General features: G+C 44.8%; 1 long non-coding RNA gene across 1 annotated transcript; it reads right to left on the bottom strand.

The window, feature by feature from the left end:
• Positions 1–325: 325 nt before the first annotated feature.
• LOC142090302 (uncharacterized) lies at positions 326–4,534 on the bottom strand. The gene is made up of 2 exons (XR_012676487.1): positions 3,560–4,534; positions 326–3,511 (listed from the first exon to the last, which is right to left on the bottom strand). It is a non-coding gene; the product is annotated as an uncharacterized LOC142090302 (long non-coding RNA).
• Between the last annotated feature and the right edge of the window lie 16,267 nt (positions 4,535–20,801).

Below are 20,801 nucleotides of genomic sequence, written 5' to 3'. Positions count from 1 at the left end.
ACATCAGAGAAAGCCCAACAGCCGAGGGCTTCCCATCCAGCTCTGGCTCCTAAATGGCAAAGCTGCAAACAAACTCTAAATTAGGCAATGACTTCAGGTAAAAGCAGAATTACCACACACTTGTCAAGCAGCCAATTCAAAGCAGCAAGACCTGAGGAGGAGGCTGAAAGTTTGATGGCTTTTCTGGCTTGATTGGCTGCCACGATGCCCAGGATGACCGATGACACTTTCTTGGGCAGGAGCCATCTCCTGCAGGGCCCACACCCTGAGCAGAGGCTGCTCTCCTTCAGAGCAGCTGGCTCCTGCAGTGGGTTCACTGCCTAGATGTTTGCTCCTTCCCGACTTCTGAAACAGGTCCTACTTGTACGGGGGGGGGAGGGAGGCTTGGTGTGTCTCTGGTATTTATAATTACACATTTATTGAGCTTGTGCAATCCAAACTCCAGCTTCAGGCCAAAAGTTCATTGCTAGAGGGGTTCAATAAAGAATTTCCTCCTGAGAATGGAGCATTACATCACTTGCCAAGTGTGTCAGGCGGTTTTCCAGCCTCCTGTTGGGTCACACCCATTTTGACTACTCTAGTGGCTGGATACGGCACATGCCTGGCCGTATCCTTAAGCGCCATTGGATTAATTGTGTCTGTATGCTCCAGACATCAGAAAACTGAGTAAGGTCATCATACAGCCCTTCCTGTCACAGGCCTCAGGACCCCAGAACAGCTGAAACGAGTCAACGCATAAGGACAAAATTGGGTTTCCAAGCAGCAGCCAGCCAACTGTTGAATATTTTGCATGTATATCCCTAAAATATCAGACCGTTCTTTGCAAATCTCATCACTCAGGCAAGTCTGTGGTGACAATAATGAAATTTTTCTGACGGAATGCTTAATAATCTCAGGGACACACTGCTTACCATGCTAGAGACAGTGCATACATTATACAAAGTGATGGTTCCTGCTCCAAAGAGTTCACAGTCTCTGTTCAGCATGATATCATGTTCCTTTCGTATTATTCTTGTAGCATCACGAAGAGCTGAACACTTGATAATGTATTATCATCTTGCACTTAAGGAAATACAAATACTGGTCCTTCCATATGCCATTAAAGGATCATTGCTTGTCTCTCCATACACAAAACACACGCATGAAGATCCTGAAGTTAAGAAAACAGTTCACCTCTAATGCTCTTATGTGATAGTGCACCGTGCTGCCATGCCGATTAACAGAATAATCCTACTGCAAACAGATAAACCTGAAACTCTTACACAGGCAGTTTTAGTTTATTATGGAGTCTGATACCACTGTTGGTAGTAGAACAGGGAAATGAGGCTAATTTTGTTATCAATATCAAGGTTCATGTAAGTATAAATGCTCTTCCTCAGCCTTTATATATCAGCTCCCTCAATGACCTTACTGCATTAAGCCTTGCAGTGCAATAAACAATTTTGCAGATGGAGAAACGGAGGCAAAAAGTCGGAGGCCTTTCAGGGGACCACGCAGTGAGTGAAAACTGAAGCCAAGAAGACCTACCTGTTGCTAGTCTATAAACTCCATTTGCTGACCAGCAGGCTAGATGTCTTCCTCCTCAGATGGGAGCACAGGTGTATGGGCTGATTATGAGAAGCAAGTTACAGGAAGACATGGATTTTAGTAGAAGAACAGACTGGAGTGGAGGGATTAACATGATTTAGTGGGTCATTTGGGGAGGAGAATTAGCAAACATAAATACAGTCCTATGCAGTGAAATTTAACCAGCAGATAAACCAGGCCCTAACTGTAGACAGATACCTATACTGCTGTAGATACTAGGTCCCTTTTCTCCCAAGGAAACTAACAGCTCTTTGCCCACCAGCCTCAGAGCTCCCGCACTCAAAAAGGAGCAAGGAACACACAAATATGATTTGGGGATATAAAAACAGCACAGCCTGGTGATTTCTTTCCAAGCCAAGGCTGCCAGAATTGGCATAACCTCGCCAGCTCCAACCCTGATGCAAGAACATGTTCAACTCCCACTGACTGGGGTGGAAGCCGCACATCCTTGCAGTATGAGTGTTGTGGTTTAACCCCAGCCGGCAACTAAGCGCCACGCAGCCGCTCACTCGCTCGCCCCTGGTGGGATGGGGGAGAGAATCGGAAGGGTAAAAGTGAGAAAACTCGTGGGTTGAGATAAAGACAGTTTAATAGGTAAAGCAAAAGCCACGCACGCAAGCAAAGCAAAACAAGGAATTCATTCACTCCTTCCCATCGGCAGGCAGGTGTTCAGCCATCTCCAGGAAAGCAGGGCTCCATCACGCGTAACGGTTACTTGGGAAGACAAACGCCATCACTCGGAATGTCCCCCCTTCCTTCTTCTTCCCCCAGCTTTATATGCTGAGCATGACGTCATATGGTATGGAATATCCCTTTGGTCAGTTGGGGTCAGCTGTACCAGCTGTGTCCCTTCCCAACTTCTTGTGCACCCCCGGCTGGTGGGGTGGGGTGAGGAGCAGAAAAGGCCTTGACTGTGTGTAAGCACTGCTCAGCAGTAACAAAAACATCCCTGTGTCATCAACACTGTTTTCAGCATAAATCCAAAACATGGCCCCGTATTAGCTACTAGGAAGAAAATTAACTCTATCCCAGCTAAAACCAGCACATTCTCCACCCCTTATTCCATACCATTTATGTCATACTCAGGTCTCACACTATCCAATACATCCTCATTAATCACCCCTCTCCTTCCCATCCTTTGGTATAATACACAGATATCATTCCCTTAGTCTATGGACCATGCCTGTGAGATGTCTGTGAAATATCCATACATGTACACAAAATGTCCATTGAGTTCATTTAGTCCATGACTTTAGGCTCCATCTTTTATAGTGGTCACTCAGGACAGGAGAGGTGGTGTGTTGTGTGGAGTTACTGGGCACCAAAGCCAGCTCTGGTTGGGTCACTGCTGCACTTGCACTGCTTCTTGTAAGGCTTGTCCTCCATTGATTCAGGTGGTTCCTGCTATAGTAATTCCTATAACATGCAACTCAAATCTCGGGTTACAACAATTTAAAGGTATTTCCATTACAATCTCCACCCCTGGTCCCTTTGGACCAGACCATCGGGTTTAATGTTGCAATGAACTCCTCCCATTGCCCTACTCTGGCTTGGACTTATCCACAGACTGCAGTCCCTTCGGGTTGTACCTGTTCCAAGTGGAGCCTCATCTATGAGGCACAGTCTCTCCAGGGGTATACCTGCTGCGGCATAGACTTATCTACAGCCACAGACGCTTTGAGGTGCACCTGTTCCAGCGTGGCCTTCTCCATGGGCCACAATGCCTTCAGAGATACACCTGATCCACCGTGGCCTTACGCACAGCCACAGTCCCTTCAGAAGTAAACCTGCTCCAACATGGCCTTACCCATGGCTGCAGTCCCTCCAGGGGTGTACCTGCTCTGTCATGGGCTTATCCATGGCCACACGCTTTGAGGTGCTCCAGCATGACCTCATGCACAGCCACAGATGCTTTGAGGTATACCTGCTGCAGTATGGACTTATCTACAGCCACAGACACTTTGAGGTATACCTTCTCCAGCGTGGACTTATCCTTGGGTCACAATCCCTTCAAAGGTATACCTGCTGCGGCACAGACGTAACCACAGCCACAGACGCTTCGAGATGTACCTGCTCTGGCGTGGGCTTATCCACGGCCACACACGCTTCGGGGTGTCCTGCTCCTGCGTGGACTCATCCACAGGTCACCGTCCCTTTGACTCGAGTTCACACTGGAGTTCCAGCCCATCCAGTACAGCAGCACAGAAACAGCAGCGATGCCCTGGCCATCTGCCAGCCCAGGCGCATCGCCACTGCTGTTATCAGAATGTTCCCAGGCACAGCAGAGTAAAATGATAAGCCGCACAGCAAGCAGTGAAAGCAAAAAGCAGCCGCTAACGAGCACTAGACTCTAATACACAGTAAGGCAAGCAAGCCCCATGGCAAGCAGAGAAGTCTGCTGAATAACAGCTAAACAACAATAACAGCTATAAATTCGATCTAGCACATTCCAATCAAATCTGTCGTAATGTCGAACCCTTCGAGGCCCACATTGGGTGCCAAAGGACTGTTGTGGTTTAACCCCAGCCGGCAACTAAGCACCACACAGCCACTCACTCACACCCCCCTGGTGGGATGGGGGAGAGAATCGGAAGGGTAAAAGTGAGAAAACTCGTGGGTTGAGATAAAGACAGTTTAATAGGTAAAGCAAAAGCCACGCACGCAAGCAAAGCAAAACAAGGAATTCATTCACTCCTTCCCATCGGCAGGCAGGTGTTCAGCCATCTCCAGGAAAGCAGGGCTCCATCACGCTTAACGGTGACTTGGGAAAACAAACGCCATCACTTAGAATGTCTCCCCCCTTCCTTCTTCTTCCCCCAGCTCTATATGCTGAGCATGACGTCATATGGTATGGAATATCCCTTTGGTCAGTTGGGGTCAGCTGTCCCCTGCCAACTTCTTGTGCCCCCCCAGCCTCCTCACTGGTGGGGTGGGGTGAGGAGCAGGAAAGACCTTGACTCTGTGTAAGCACTGCTCAGCAGGAACTAAAACATCCCTGTGTTATCAACACTGTTTTCAGCATAAATCCAAAACATAGCCCCATACTAGCTACTGTGAAGAAAATTAACTCTGTCCCAGCCAAACCCAGCACAATGAGGCTCTTTGTAGAGGATTACTCTAACATTGAGGCCTTCAATCAATGCAAGGATCTTGTGCGGTTCCAAAGTTCCTGGAGCCAAAAGCCCAGAATGACACAGTTTTTTCATTTCCCATGTTGCACAGCCTGGAGGCAGTCTGGTGTCTGGGATAATGGCCAGTGATGTTTCTGAATGTTTTTCAGGTGCTACCAGAGATTTTGAGCTCAGCAGATCCCCGTGACAGGCACACATCTCCTTGTGATTTGAGACTGGCTTACTGCGGCTAAGGCGGGCAGCATTACCTGCCATGTCAGTGCCCTAACACAGGGCATGTCAGCCATGTCAGGCATCCATCTGGTCTAAAGAAACTGGTTTTGTCAATCTTTAAACCTAATCATTATGGCACAGCTCAGCTGGAGAACCCCAAGGTAACATTTTCAGGGACAGACCTATATGCAAACTCAGGAGAAAAACAGGGGCTGGAAGGAGCCTCCAAATATAAATCACATTGTTGCTGACCAATAATTGTGCCAGACCACCTTAAATGGACACTGTGCCCATCTGCTCTTCCCCTCTCCTCCCCCACACCTCCTCCCTCAGGGTTGTAAACCATCCTGCAATATTTAAAGTAGCATTGTTCACCTCCCTTCTGAAGCCCCTGGACCATTTGAGTGGCTATATATTCTGTCTATGCTGTTTGTTATTCCTGAGGACATGCACATTGCTGAACATACTAATAAAAATTTCATAAAAGAGGTTGCCAAAGGGGTGTGTATAAGGGGATTTGTAAAGCTCGCTCACACACACACACACTCACTCCATTCACCATTAAGAAAGGGCTGCAGCAGGCAGAAGCAAGAACCTCTGTACAATAAAAAGACACAGCTCTGCTCCTGAATGGGACCAGGCAGTCTTAGGTAACAGAGCAAAGATCTGTATCATCTAGTGATTCAATATAAGCAAGCACAGAAGCGTGTTCCTTTGCAATCCCCAGCAAGTTAAGTGAAAGGCAAGAGGAACTAGCAAGAAAATGCCTGTACAAGGCATGCCAGTATAATAGTGCTGCGTGTGCATGTTGGTGTACTGCCTACTTACTCATCCACAGCGAGCCCGCTTGTACCTTTCCTGGGTGCAGATTAAAAAGACAGGGAGCAACATTGACTAGCAATATATTTAGGAAGAGCGCTCTCTTTTTTCTCCCCACCCTTTTTTTTTTTTTTTAATAGCTTTAGCACTGGACTGTCGGCTCTAGAGACTGAAATCTTCAGCCATCCGCTGCATGCATGCCGCACATAATGCAAGCAGCTGGTCTCAGCCACATGCTGCCATCTTCATGGGATGGATCCGCCTAGGACTGCTGGGCTCCTCGCTGGGGATATCTCCTGAGATTGCCAATACCAGCCTGGTCTCTCCACAGGTTTTGGGATGTGGAAGTCTGAGACCTTCCACGTTCACTTCCTTTAAGATGACTAACCACACTGAGGTCTCTGTGGCTTCTTATTGCTAACTACTTTAGCTTAGGATTGTTGATCTTTATAACGCTCGTTGTATGCAGCCTGGGACCCAGCGGAGTAGCACTGGGGCTGGTACTTGACTCTAAGCATGTACAAATTTTAAAAAGAGCTAAATAATAGTTTGAAGCGCTGAGCAGAACCATTAGCCTCACAGACTATCCTGCCTCAAAGCTAATCAGAATTAGGTCTCATACGAACGGAGGCATCTAGGAAAGCTAAGGTGCTTTCTGGTGATCTGTTTGATTCCTTTTTCCCTTTGCATCTTTCCCTAGGTGATCAATGCTCTGCTGAGCAGATTTAAAACTCACTTTCAACAACTCTGGATTGCTAGCTCAGTTTTTCTGGGCAGGACATGGAATTTTAAGCATCTCTTAAAACTCTTTAAACTGGTCTGCGTGCAGTATTCAGCAGATGCTGTGCTCCACCTCTGAGCAACTTCTGTGTCACTGGTGAAGTCACACACGTTTTATCTGAGCTGTATCTCTGCCTCCTGGATGGAAAGCACAGTATAAATGTATGTCGTTATAATCAAATACAACTAGAAAAGAAACAAAAACCCCACAAGATCCACAAATGCACGTTCCGACTGTACTAAAAAAGTAGAGCATTTATAGAATTGTAAATAAATGACCTAGGGAAGTCAGGGTCTTTGTTAAGCCACACATTAGGAAATTATTGCCATGCAGGTTATAGCCCTCACAGCGAGTAACAGCCCATGTGGAATGGTTATGGCAGAGCATTCAGTTACACATTAGGGATGTTTTTATTATAACACATATTTACAGGCTTCATGATCTGCCTTGTAAATACATATTAAGGAAATGTAAGCAGTCAGCTTTCAGTTCTGGACCTTAAATATTTGCCAGTTTTACCTCAGATAAACATCCACAGTCTCCCAGGACGGAGAGCTTTGTTTGTAGTTGCCACAATAGGAAACACCCAGAAAGAACAGCAGGTATTTAAGCAAGCAGCAAGCTTAAAGGAACCAACTGTCTTAACACTTAGGAAAGAGGACTTACACACAGAAAGACAGATGGTCCAGTGATGATGCCTACTCCGTTCGTTGAAATACATTTATACAGACATGGGCATTTGGGAGGGCTGTGGTCAGGTGCCTGAACCTCCAAGGATTCTGATGTAACACCAGGATGCTATTGCTGCTCAGTTTTCCACCCAAGTCTCACGCATGATCTACTGCTGTACTATAGCAAGCATTAATAATTATTACACAGGCAAACAGATGCAGACTGCGTGAAGTGCCTTGGCCACAATTTTACTAATGTGCAAGAATATATTCACTGAGAAGAACAAATTCTTTTCCAGATTACAATCTGTATGTGCTGAATATTCCATATCCATTCACCAGCCCAGCAAGCTCCACGTGTGTATATTTAAACACAAAAAGTACAGATGTTCACTGTAATTTGCCTCGCTGAACATCATGTCTATTTAATCCATTTTGAAGGTCAAATATATTTTAATATTTTGGCAAATGCCTTTGGAGCCAACTTAATTAAATACCACAGTTAAATTGGGCAGTAAGTTTTCCTCAAAAATGCTTACAGCGACTAGCCTGAACAATTAGCTACAGGCTTAGACCGATGCAGCTGGAGAGCTGGAGCTGGGGTGACTGTGCTCTGCCAGACCTGCGCTGGCTCTGAGCACGATCAGCGTGGGTGCCTGCGCGGCGCTCCTGGCAGCGCACCGCACAACCGGTGACAAGGAGCAACAGCAGAAGGCCCTGAGGCAGAGCACGGCAAAAGAAGTAAAAGCTGGAAAATTTAAAAAGTGAGCCAGGGAGGAAGCTCAGCAATGCTCTAAACCTAAGGGCAGCTCATCTACAAAATGACTGAGAATCACTGTCAAGAGCATCACACAAGTATTAAGGTGAATGAAGAATTAGTGCTCCCAGGAAGGGAGCCAAGAGCTGGGACTGGAACTCAGTTGTTCTTAGAAGATACCGCCTTCATGTGAAATATATACATACAAAAATATATGCTTATCTCATGGTATACATATGTAACGCTGCAGATGCACCGCTTTGCTACATGAGTGCTCAAGCAAGACACCTTTTGCATGTCAGCAGGAGTTTATGCAGGGTTTTCACATGAAATGTACATCTTATTTTCACACGTCAGCTCAACAGCGTGCATGAACACCAGATTGCAGGCACATGTGCACATGCATGTGTTCTTGTGAAATACTCTGGCAAGTACACAAGCTTTAGGAAAATGTTCTGTCAGACATTATGTTGACAGATGTAGATGCAATGCCTCTTCCAGCTTACAGAAACCAGTCCAGACATCATCTTTCCATACACAAAGCCAAAACTGGAGTGTTAAAAATTCGGCATTGACATTGCATCCAATATTTTAATTGTTATCACTTGACCCTTTGGTCCATGCTTGTTCGAGGCAGCTTCTTTTTTATTAATATCTCAGCACACTGTGTGACACAACTTGAGTGTGTCCTAATTTAATTTTAATTAGTGCCGACTTTTGCTTTCCTCACTAATGAAACAGTGCTCATTATGAAGTGTAATTGAAGACCCCTAGAGGGAGGGGCGCCTGGAGACCTCATTGTGTTGGTACCCGGCATCCTGCCCAATAAAATTCCCTTCTGAACGAAAGCAGTTTTATCATTAATTCATACTGCAGGGGGGCTAACTAGCTGCCAGCCGCTGAGTTCATACTGCTCTTAGGAAGAGCCCAAAGCCTGTTTGTTTTCTCCAAAGAAACAATTCCAATTTTCTAATGACTAAAATACTTGCATCGTAAATCCTTTGCTCTTGTTGTTAAAAGTATCTTTGAACATTGGCTGTCATGAAAGTATGCCTCTTCATTAGAAGCAGACTATTCATGAACTTTTTTGTGTGTGTGTTTAATTGAGCTTGAATGATACAAATATTGAGTTGTGGTTAACTCCACTAATAAAAAAAAAAAAAGAGAGAGAGAGAAGGAAACTTGCTCTGTTTACAAGCACTCTAAGCTGACCCCGGCAATCACAGTAAGAAACAAATAAACTCAGAAGAGCAGGCCAGGCAGGTGGTTAAGTGACCATCTTTGGATGTGCACATGGACTGCCACGAGGAAAGAGGTCTGTATGCCAGAGCACTCCCAGACTCTCAGTTTCTTTGCTCCATAGGTGTGTAATCACAGTAACTGAGAAAAATTCTTCAGACGACTGCATGTACATTGTTTAGGGCAGACTCAGGGCTTTCTGTAATTTTGGCTTCAGAAGTTTCCCCTCTCAGTTACCAGACAGAACATAGAACTGCCATTGCACTCTCTCTGAGCATTTAGAGAGATTTGTTCAGAAACAATTACCACATTTTAGCTTCACCTTCTGCTTTATTCCAAGCCAAGGTTGGAGCATGGCAAGCCTCTAACAACAGGACAGGACAGAGCAAAATGGGATGTCCAAGTTTATCAGAGCTATCACCATATCAAACGCTGGAAATAGTAGAGTTGTTCTGGCACCAATGAGGGTCTTGAATCTGGGCAGTGGGCACCATGTCTCGCAAGAGCTGAGGGTGCACATGCCAAGAGACACACAAATCTGTCCAGGAAGGGGATACAGATTTACATACAAAACTGATCTAAATTTGCACTAAAACGTTCACTTCACCAGTATGGGATTAGGTTTTACCTATCATGCGCGGGGATTAGAGACACTTAGCTAGTGTTAACCCAAGCAGCATTTTTGTGAAAAAGGCCCCTCCTGCAAACAGGATATCTGAAAAATGCACAGCCTTTTTACCAGCAGCAAAAAGGCATACATCCTACCTAGAGCAGTGAGGAATTAAAGGTCTTTTACCTCCCTGGTTGTAAACAACACCACAGCTTGTATTCTAATAAATATCTGAAATGATGGCAAAATCACCTCTTTTGGTTTCTAACCCTACAATGCTTCTCAGAGCAAAGGTCTCCCAGTCAAGCCTGGTGCATGCATGCTGAATTATAACACTCCCTGCCATCCCATTCCAGGGCAACAATTGCCAACAAAGGTGACTGTTTTCCAAATTTGTGCTGCCCAAGTTGTATGCACAAACATTCTCTAGGCTGAGACATAGCTTAATATCACTGAGAACCTGGCCAGAGTGTATAGTGTGCTCAAAACACGAAGGAAAATGGCATGTTTACACAAATCCAGTCCATCTCCCTAACCTCAAATTAATGACTCTTCATTAACTTTCCTGAGATGACCCTGTATAAAGCGGCAACAGAATAAAAGATCCATGGACAATTGTGCATTCAGATGACTCCATTTCCAGTGTATTTTGGAAGCTGAACCACAATTTAATTGCACCTCATAACAGAAAAATCTCTGTGTTCATGTGTCCATTATAAGCTTGGGCTTTGGTGATAGAAAGTTGGGGGAGACCCAGGGAAGGGATTTTGCCTACTGACTCACAGCACCCACCACCAGAAAAATACCATTAGCGAAACTCAGTCCCTTTAATAATGAAGTGTCTGATAGACACTGCTGCTGTGGTTCTGCTATTAATCTTGTCCTAACGCTGTTACATTAGGGGATGTAAACTATCTTTTCTCTCTACTCATTATGGAAAGCATGCAATTCACATCCTCCCAGGAGTGCTCCAATTAGCCAAGCCTGCATTACACTCAGCTTTCCATCAACTCGCTGCGTTATGCTGCGCTAGAAAAGCTAACCTTCTACCACAGGCACGTACAGAAACAGCCTGCGGTAGCATATCGCTGCTGACTCTTCAGATACATTCTCTCTAAAGCTGCAGGTTTTGGTCTCATCAGCAATTCCTGAATCCTTATACAAGAAAAGTTAATCCAACAATAAAATATTTTTAAGTAGCTAAGAGACACACATGATTCTTGATCGTAGCAGAACTAGGGGGAATGCAAAGGCTTTAAAAAAAGTGACCTTAACCAGGCTACTTTTCCCTATCAAGTAAGATTTTGTACTGTCCAGCACTACTACTGGGGCCTGTCTTGTTCAATATCTTTATCAATGATCTGGATGAGGGGATCGAGTGCTCCCTCAGTAAGTTTGCAGATGACACCAAGTTGGGTGGGAGTGTTGATCTGCTGGAGGGCAGGAAGGCTCTGCAGAGGGACCTGGACAGGCTGGATCGATGGGCCGAGGCCAATGTATGAGGTTCAACAAGGCCAAGTGCCGGGTCCTGCACTTCGGCCACAACAACCCCAGGCAACGCTACAGACTTGGGGAAGAGTGGCTGGAAAGCTGCCCAGAGGAAAAGGACCTGGGGCTGAACATGAGCCGGCAGTGTGCCCAGGTGGCCAAGAAGGCCAACAGCATGCTGGCCTGTATCAGAAATAGTGTGGCCAGCAGGAGCAGGGAGGTGATCGTGCCCCTGTACTCGGCACTGGTGAGGCCGCACCTCGAATACTGTGTTCAGTTTTGGGCCCCTCACTACAAGAAGGACATGGAGGTGCTGGAGCGTGTCCAGAGGAGGGCAACGAAGCTGGTGAAGCGCCTGGAGCACAAGTCTGATGGGGAGCGGCTGAGGGAACTGGACTGTTTAGTCTGGAGAAGAGGAGGCTGAGGGGAGACCTCATCATGCTCTACAACTACCTGAAAGGAGGGTGTAGTGAGGTGGGCGTTGGTCTCTTCTCCCAAGTAACAAGCGATAGGACAAGAGGAAATGGCCTCAAGTTGCGCCAAGGGAGGTTTAGATTGGACATTAGGAAAAATTTCTTTACTGAAAGAGTGGTCAGGCCTTGGAACAGGCTGCCCAGGGAAGTGGTTGAGTCACCATCCCTGGAAGTATTTAAAAGACGTGTAGATGAGGCGCTTAGGGACATGGTGTAGTGGTCATGGTGGTGTTGGGTTGACGGTTGGACTCGATGATCTTAGAGGTCTTTTCCAACCTTAATGATTCTATGATTCTACTGAAAGACACACTCTACAGTCTGAGTAATGCCCTCTTCCTTTCATGGCACAGCCAATTAGCAAATAGTTAACTCGGTGTTTTGTGCCTGTACCATATTTTGGCACGGTTTTAGCTCACCTCTTGAGCTTTCCTAACTTGCACTTCAAAGTACACCTACCCCAGCCCTGGTGTTTTACATGAACAAGTGGGTTCTAAGAAGAGATTAGACTTGCTTTTGCTTTGTTTTGCTTCTTCCAGTTTAAAAGCAAATGATTTCTGCAATGTTTCTGTAGTTAATTTCACTTTGGATGGCAAGCACAAAATTATTGTGGCTCTCAGGTGAAATCAAGGAGAGGTTATAGATCTTGCTTCACAAGTGAACTATCCTCTCCATGGGAAGTAAAGCAAGCTTTACCAGAGGATGGTTTCAGTGGCTAGAAATCATAGAATCATAGAATCATTTAGGTTGGAAAAGATCTTTAAGATCATTGAGTCCAACCGTAAACCTAACACTGCCAAGTCCACCACTAAACCATGTCCCTAAGCACCACATCTACATGTCTTTCAAATACCTCCAGGGATGGTGACTCCACCACTTCCCTGGGCAGCCTGTTCCAATGCTTGACAACCCTTTCGGTGAAAAATTTTTTCCTAATATCCAATCTAAACTTCCCCTGGCGCAACTTGAGGCCATTTCCTCTCGTCCTATCGCTGTTACTTGGGAGAAGAGACCAACACCCACCTCGCTACAACCTCCTTTCAGGTAGTTGTAGAGCGCAATGAGGTCTCCCCTGAGCCTCCTTTTCTGCAGGCTAAACAACCCCAGTTCCCTCAGCCGCTCCTCATAAGACTTGTGCTCCAGGCCCTTCACCAGCTTCGTTGCCCTTCTCTGGACACGCTCCAGCACCTCAATGTCTTCCTTGTGGTGAGGGGCCCAGAACTGAACACAGTATTCGAGGTGCAGCCTCACCAGTGCCGAGTACAAAGGGATGATCACTTCCCTAGTCCTGCTGGCCACACCATTTCTGATACAAGCCAGGATGCCGTTGGCCTTCTTGGCCACCAATGTCTCTGTTAGTCTCTGGTCACACCTCTTGTCCTGCGTGCAGCAGCCAAACAATGATGCTAATTTCCCTAGCCCAAGATCTGCCACCGCCCTTCTGATCTGCTAGCATAACTACATTTGCAGTTGCTCCCTAACTCAATGCTGCTTGTTGAGGAGCTGGCCTGGGGAGGGTAGAGGCTTATGACTGCTTCCTGAGGCTCAACTACATCTACAGCAGGATGTGCAAATGTCACCCACGGCTCCTGGCTGCTCTTGGTTGTTGCCATCACTTTAGGCTGTTTGGGGGACAGCAGAAGGAAGTATATATAGCATTTAAGATTTCAACCTTCAGAAGTTAGTTTCAAGCTTTCCTGAAAGTAGGAAGAAACAACTACCCATGCAAAGCGATGCAGAGCTGTTGATTACAGAGTCTGCACGCCCTAGGCACTGAGCATCCCCGTCGCTTCAGTGCACGCTGACCGTGGAGCTGTGTCAGTGTCAGCCACACACCCCATTGCGCCAGTGCACGCTGCAGCACAGCCGGGGAAGCACAAAGGATGCTCCAAAGGATGCTGCACAGACTGAGCAGCCCACAAACATTATTGAACATGCATCCTCTGGTGTGTGTACTCCAGAAAGAGAGCAAGAGCGGTTTTAAATTTTTTTTAAATTTTGTTTTTTTTTAAACAGCCTCCCTGCAACACTTAACTTTTCAAGCAAGTTCTAATCCTGATACCACTTCATATATCCCAGCCATGCAGCCTTCCTGAATGTGACAGACCCCAGGTCTGAGATTTTTTTTTTTTTGTAGGGAAGAGCTATTACCAGCATTTTCTAAGCTCTCAGCTCTCCTTAGTTTGAAATGCAAAGTATGCATATGTGCATTAGCAAAATGGCACATTCCACCGTGTGGGAGCGAACCACTCTGGAGGTGACATTGGGCAGGGGTTACATGTGTATGCAGCAGCCAGCTGATGTGTGAATCCATTACTGTTATCAGCAATGCATTCAAATGACCTACTTTTTAACACTGTCACAAGTGCCCGACAGAAGAATTCAGTAAACTGCTGGCATGCAATTCTCTGTCTAAAGTGATAGAATAATAACCGATGCAGATACATAGCACAATAATCCTCTTCAGGTACAGCTACATTTTTCTATGCAAAGCTATCAAAGAAAGGTAGAAGAAGTCAGGAAAGACCTTTTTAATCCTCTGAGTGCTCTTTTCCAGCATGGAGTCACCAGGTCACCATACAAGATGGTGCTGTAAATGGCAAGTGCCAGACACCCCAGGTTCTCATACAAGCTGAGGATGCAGAAACTCATTCAGCAGCACCTAAGTGGCACAGACAGTTTATCGCTGTTCCCCTCCTTTGATATTCATTGTGCCTTTACATTTCTATGAATGAACTTTCTGCATGAACAGCAACTGTCTTGTTCTCAAGTCAGCACAGCCTGCTGAAAAACATACTACAGAGCTCCATTCTTACAAGGAGACATTATTGTTTGTCCTTATATTCCTTACATGTTCCTATTTGGGACCGAAGCAAGTATTTCATACATAGGATACTGAAAAGTCCTATGTCCTCATATGTCCCTTGAAGGCTGTAGGCACATAAAGGTATCTATGTACTACTTATATCAACAAGCATGTTTAATGTCATGAAGCATGCACAAAAAGCAAGTAGAACTAACAGCAGCAGAATACAAATGTTTAGCTCCAGCATAATAGATACAAATATTCAAACAGACACAATGAAGACCTTCAAGCATGTTTGTTCACACATGCATCTTCACTGCCACACACACGCATACCACCCCTCCCATTAATAGAAAACCCTCTCTTCTCCATTTGTCCTTTTCTCGCTCTTGTTCTTCTCAGGATTGCAAACGCAGCTTAGCAAATGGCCATTTCAGGCCAGAGCATACCCCACGGTGTGATGTTTTACTCCTTAAAGCTGTTAAAATGTAACACATGCAAGAAGGGGTTCAGCTCACAGGGGAACAGGGCACTGATACTTGCAAACGCTGGTGAAGGAGAAAAAGGGCTTTCCAGTCCTGCATACCCCTATAGTTACAAGCAAGAGGCTGGCAGTGTGGGAACGCTTGTCACTCTCTGTAATTATGCACAGAGCATGTCATGTACTGCCAGTACAACAGCACCAACTTGCTTTGAGTTGGTTATTTGAGTGCAAGACCCCGGTGCTACGACTGCAGTAGAAAAGCAAACCAGCTGAAGTCAGATTACAGATTACCCCAAGCGCAGAACCAGTCCTCCAGATTCTCCATCTATCAGACATAAGAGCAGCTTTCTTCTACAACCAGAGCATGCAAAGCCCCAGACCCTGCAAACCACTTCCACCACATGAAACCTTTGTACGCAGCCTACTAAACACCCTCCTCAACGCAGTGAACTCATCAGACTATAGCATCCACCCCAGAAGGGTTTTCTTCATCTGCACCAGGAGCAGGGATTGCTCTAAGGGTTGAATTTCTTTGCCTGTTGGTGCTCAGGGTGGGCCAGCCCAGCCCCTGCCAGCCAAAGCCCAGACACCGGCCACTCCTCGCGCTTGTTCATGCCAGACCAGAAGCTGCTACTGCAGGAAAAGGTGGCAGAAATGCTACGTTACTGACACTGGTGCTTTTGAAGCATGCCGTATTCGATTCCTTGCATATAAAGGGTCTGTTTTGCAGGCTGTTTGTTATTTGCTTCTCCAGACAGCTGTCCATGAATCAAAGTTTGGGAGTCTGTCTTGACCATGCTGATCAGATCTGAATTAGCAACCTAAGGTTGCAAGGCCAATTACAAAGGGATTTTTCCACAGGGTTTCTTAAAATTAAATCACAAGCAAAAAATGCAGCTTAGTCCTTCAAAAGCTGCAATTTGCTAAGGCCCTGAGGGTGTTTTGGCAAACTCTTCACAACTTCGCTCAAATATTATCTACCTCTCTGTGCTGCCAAATTTCAAGATAAACCTCTGTCCCACGGATCCCTTAATGTCAGTATGAGCCTAGTAGCAAGACTGCAGTCTGCGCGCCTGAGTGTGCAACCAGGTCAGACAGCTCAGTTCTTCCTACCAAGGCCACTGGAACTGCTCAGGTCAGGGGTGGGACGACGACAGAGGCTTCTCGTGATTTGATGGAGGCTGCGGAGCTGGCCAGAGTTCAATGTTCAAATGACATAAAGCTTGCTTGCCTCTCTGAGCTCTGCCATTTCACCATGCAGTTCTTGTCCTTGACACTCAGTAATGTCAGTTCCAAATTAAAGAGCACTTCTGCATAACGAGGACCTCCCTTTACCAGAAGAGAGATATGCCCTTGTACTTTCACTTACAACGTTTTCCATACAACCCCGTTATTCCTGTGATTTCAGACTTGTTTTATGGCAGGAACTTTGATGCTTCCTACACGTCTGTCATACTTCTGGACCCTGGAAATGCCAAGGCCTCAGGAAACTCTGGAAACATAATTCTTTATGGTATAATTCTCATCTTTCACAATATATGTTTTTCCTAAACTTTCTCTTCCCAGAAGCATCACACACTTTCCAGTTTCATGCTACTTCTCCTTAAGTTCTATTGTCCAACATCTAATTTTTGTATGACAGCCTAACTGAATCAGGATTAGCACAAAATTCATTAATGCTTTCACTATTATAAATAACTATGTCATCCATCATTCTTTTCCTTTCCAAATGTAACTCTCATTTCAAAATGGGTCATTTAAATTCAATTTCTGTAAGTTGCATTCCTAACTGCTCATGCCTCTAGTATTATTGTCTAATGAATCTGCATTGGTTTTGCACCAAATCCAGGAATATGTTAATAAGCTTCACGTTCTCAAATTCCCCTTTGTGTTCCCTGTAATCACTCTACATGAAAAAGAGACTAAAATGTCCCGTTCACACAATGGGACTTGCTCTGGCATGAGCCAGCTTTGGAGATGATATAAGCACAGACCAAGAGACAGCTCTGAAGATGACGTAAACCAGTGCGGCTGTATTAGAAGTAGCTGTATCTTCTTATTGGTAAATCCCACTCCTTTTTTCTTGATAAATCAGGGCTGCTTGTTTCTATGAAATTGTCGCTGCACAACGAAGCAGTGGCAGAACAACTGTGAAGTTTCCTCTGGTTATGCCCCCTAACTTGTTTAAATGTTTCTTTTAAAGCCAAGGAGGGAGGAGATAAACATATCCAGACCTTTACATGTTCCCTAAAAACGTGTGTAATGTACAACCCCAAGACACAGGCAGGCACCCACCTAGCACAGCAACGTTCAGAGAACGTGTGTCTGTTCTCTCCATAACCTATTTTCCAAATGATGGAAGATTTAAAGTTTCTAATTTTTTCCTTTCCCTTGATGAAGGATTTTCACTTTCTCAACCCCCCGGGGAGGCAGAGTCACAGAAACAGCAGCAGGGCACTGTAAATCTGTGAAACTAATAATTATTAAACACATAAATCTATTTAATGCATAGAGCCCCCAAACACGCTGACTGGATAATATGAGAGAGAGAAAGAGAGAGATCTGCACATAGCAGATCCTTGCCATCTTTCCAGACACGAGGCTGGAACCGTATTTCAGTGACAAGGCTGCATTTGCCAGAACAGTTACTGGGCAGGAGCCTTGGGAAACCCTGGGCTTCCAGCTTTTCATTCCACGCTACCAACTGCTCAGATGGAGTCCCTGGCAGGGAGCTGTAAGCAGAAACTGGGAACCAGACATCCTGAGTTGTTTCAATGACTGCAACTCCCCATCCATGCCAAGCTCTTTGCAATTTTGGGCCTCTGAACGGGAAACAAGGGAATTGCCATGCCCAAGGGGGACTCGGGGCTCTACACAGACTCCCTGCTGCAAGCTTCAGCCAGATGGTGCCAATGCGGGTCCCATGCATTAGTGCTCAGAGGGCTCCGGCTGAAGAAAGTCCCCTCCCTCAGCTTCACAGCACCTGGTTCCCTCTCCACCCTTCAGTACCTAAGACAAAGCTGTGCTAACCTGCTTGATTTTCTACCAAGCCAAAGTGGGTACTTCCCTCTCACAAAAAAATGGCCTTGGTGCCAAGCGTGAGATTTAGGACAGGTGGGTTTGAGATACAGAGTTTGCCCCCACCAATACTCTGGGAAAATGGGGAACAAGTGCCACGTCCTCTGTCAGGAAGCAGCTTCTGTGCTAGGCACAACATAATGCTCAACATAATGGTAATGCGGCCAAAGAACAAGCACCCTGCAGCAGCCTTCAGAGAATTAAAATCTCATTCCCTGCCGACCTGAGGCTAGAGGGAAGTGTAATGGACCTTTTCAGGTTGCATCTTCCCATTATGGTTCCCCTTTTCAGTCCCCAAGCCCACTGCTTCTGCACATATAACTACAGTAGCCTTTTGCCAGGGAATGCAGTTGTAGCATTTCTAACTTATCCGTCTTCGCTAGCATTTTTTTGGCCTCCAGCAGGCAGCAACAGATTTCAGCAAGCACCTTTCCCTTGCAGTAGTCAAAATGGTGTCTAGTGTGATGCAGCAACTGTTTGCTATGCCAGAAAGCTTGGAAGTAGCACCTCTGCAGATCTCTTCCTCTTCCCCCACTTCCCAAAACAAAGGAAAAAGCAAAAGCTTGCTTTCAGGAACAACCTTCCTATTGACTTTGATAGGACGTAAATAGATCTGCAAGACTCTAGCTGGAGATGGGGAAGAAGTAAGAATAAGTCTCACATGAGCCAATTCAGTACCTGAACACCGGGGGCATGTCCTGCATATGACTCATATTTTGCCCTTAAAAAAAAAAATTAAAGTGTGATCACTCTGTGCCTAGTCTCAGTTATGAGTCAGGTACTGCCAGGTTCTCATCAGGTCTGTGACCACCACACTTGCAAAAAACCAAACCTCATCACAGACTTTGCTTTTCTCTCCATACATCAATCCACATCCACCCCATTCCTGTGCCGAGCACAGTCGTCGTTAAATGGACTTTCCTAAAAACCAAACATCTTTGTTTCATAAGAAAAATTTTGGTGTCTTATTAGAATAAAAACTTTGAATTCTGATTTTACAGTAAGAATTACTAGTGAATTTACAAATATATTTTACTATTTGGCTCACAAAGAAAAATTAAGATTGAGACGCATTAAGAAATGTGATACCTGTTCTCTATCATCAGCATGTTCCAAATGATCCTAGTAAAAAAAAACATTCTAATGTCTAAAATCTAGTGTGCCTTAATATCTGTTTAATTTTGACCACAAGCACTATGACATCTCTAACATAGTAACAAATCTGTATCTCTACAAGGTAGTGTTAGGTATTTTTGGATGGTTTTCCATTCCTTCCTTTATTTGGATTCCTTTAAAGTTTTATCCCAATTCTGAATTCCCTCGGCACATAATGCACACTTCTGGAATGATACATATAACACACTGTTGCAATGTTTCACTCTTAAATTAGTGACATATCGACTCAACTTCAGCTCCCTTTTAGCACGGACTTTTCCTGCGATTATGATTCTGAATGTAGATCCAAATTTTGCATCTGAGGACTGCCTCTTGCTATTTGCAATAAAGAGAAATATCAAGAATATAAGATGCTCTAAGCAGAATTGCACTTCAAAAAAAGTTACCCATGGGACTTTGGTAAATCTTGAAAAAACCCAACAGTGTAGGAATGTGACAGTGAAGTCTAGGATATAAAAATTCAAATATGTTTGATGAGGAATTTGAGCAGAAGATTGGACAAGATGACCTTCAGTGGTCTCTTCTAACTCAAAGTATTCTATGATTTATGAGAATATCTTGCTTTGACCATTAGAGAATTTGTTTCTGTCTATTTATTCCTCTGCCTATCACTCTTCTTATCTCAGCAGATGGAAACCAATAAAATGTTCCATGTTGCTCTGAATCCCACCACCAGAGAAGTTCTAGATGGTCTGGACTGGGCACTCCTCCCATCTGTAATGGAAACATGCTGACTGCAACTGACTGCACTTTGAACAGGCAGATCAAACGTTGTGAGTGACAGGTTGAGAAAATGAAACAATCATCTCCATATTTTGTTGTAGGATTTTTTTTCAAAGAAAATCTGAAAGTGAAATGTGGTGGACAGGTCCAAGGAGACTGAATTTAATCCGCTTTTGAAGTTGTTTGTGGATGGCAAGAAAAAATGTGAAAAGGATTTTTGGACAGATCTCTGTCTATTTTGCAAGCTAATGGAATTTGCTGAAACAAGACCACCAGCTGCTTTGCTCACAATAGTTTGCACTAGATTTCAATACATTAATTTCCTTCTAATAGGTGCCGACTCTATTCCATACTGAAGATGGGCCTTATCCAGTGCTCCAGATGCAAACATCCCTTTACCCTAATGGTACCCAAAACTGGAGGTTACAGTTTTCAATATGGAAAGTTTGATCAGTCAAACAAACCCCTCAAATCAATGACCTCTACTTCTGAGTGTGTGCAAAGAGATCTTGATTAGAATTCTGTGACCCGGAATCCTGAAAAATAAGTCATTAATTTCCTGTGTAAGAATGGGCAAGATAAGAAAGATATTTGATAAATTATTTTAAAAAGCATTTTTAATGTCTATTTTTAAGCAAACGTTTCTTGGAAATATGAAAATATTCACATCTTTTGTTCCAAACCATCCATTACTTATCGTCTGGTTTCCTGAGAAAACAAGTCTTACACAATCCTGCTCTATGTGTAAGTAGATGTTTGTGCAAGTCT

The sequence above is a fragment of the Calonectris borealis genome, chromosome 18, assembly GCF_964195595.1.
Source record: "Calonectris borealis chromosome 18, bCalBor7.hap1.2, whole genome shotgun sequence".
NCBI classification, from domain to species: domain Eukaryota; kingdom Metazoa; phylum Chordata; class Aves; order Procellariiformes; family Procellariidae; genus Calonectris; species Calonectris borealis.
Note: the sequence above shows the minus strand (reverse complement) of the source record. Positions and strands in the feature narration are given on the sequence as shown.